Genomic DNA, 1,187 nt, shown 5'->3' with positions numbered 1-1,187 from the left:
TATCGTTTGCATATTTTGTATTAAAAACCATAAAATCAATTCGTTACTTCCTTTTATCTACAATTCCTATTTAGTGACATATGGTCCACCAACTGTTTATTGTGTTATTTTTGTTGAAAACACTTTACATGTTTAAATCTAAAATATTTGTTGATTTGAAACTCAGCAATATTTTTCATTGTTTTTACTTCAAATGTAAGTAACAGTATTATATATACTGTTTTATACTATATGGATTTCTAGTGATTGCATTTTATACATATGTGCATATACTACATGTATGTACTATATCGTTATTTCATATGAAAAAGCCCTAAAGACAATTTTTATTTAAAGGGAAATTAAGCGCATGAATATACAGTTAGTTAGTACTAAATTCATGATAACCCACCGCCAAAATTAAATTCGCTTTTTGTGGAAACTAGAGCCTACTCTATTACGATCCTCTAAAAACTCTCATAATGTGACAGTTATTTGTGTTGAATTGTACATGACACTCTCTGAGTGACATTCGAAAAGTTATGGACTTATCATTAAATACTTTACACGATCCGTAGAATATGAAGATACATTTTCTCAATCGGTGCAGTAGATAATCAATTGAATATACATATTTCATATTGGAAGAAATCAAAAATATTTAAGAGTGCTATGTATATTCGGCCGTGCCGAATCTTATATACCCACCATCAAATCATGTGTCATGCTACCACAATTTATTCATTTATTAGATTTAACAGATTTATCGTATATAAATAGCAGTATAGTCAGGATGATGGTAGTTCTTATTTTATTATTTTTAAATGATTGATATTGATTTACTGTAAATTTATTTATGATAAATTTTAGACCGATCTTAGATATGGACCGATGCTCATAATAATTGACAGAAAGATTTTAGATCCTATAAAACTAGTTAATGACTAATGTCATTCTATGAGAAGGACCATTTATAAGAGATAGGGTCAATTATGGACCGAGCCAAAAATACTTTTACAGTTAGATTTATGTTCCTATAAAACTTGTTTATTTACTATTTTGAAACAAGTTATGAGCGTTATATTAATTTTATGAAGGGATCTTATCTAACTACTATGTTAGTTAGTTATTTAGTTTGTTTGTTTGTTTGTTTGTTTGTTTGTTTGTTTGTCTGTTTGTTTGTTTGTTTGTTTGTTTGTTTGTTTGTT

Source organism: Lucilia sericata, unplaced genomic scaffold, assembly GCF_015586225.1.
Source record: "Lucilia sericata isolate MDLA Ls3-8-SP2 unplaced genomic scaffold, ASM1558622v1 Contig000023F_arrow, whole genome shotgun sequence".
Taxonomy (NCBI): Eukaryota; Metazoa; Arthropoda; class Insecta; order Diptera; family Calliphoridae; genus Lucilia; species Lucilia sericata.
This window is presented reverse-complemented; position numbering follows the sequence as displayed.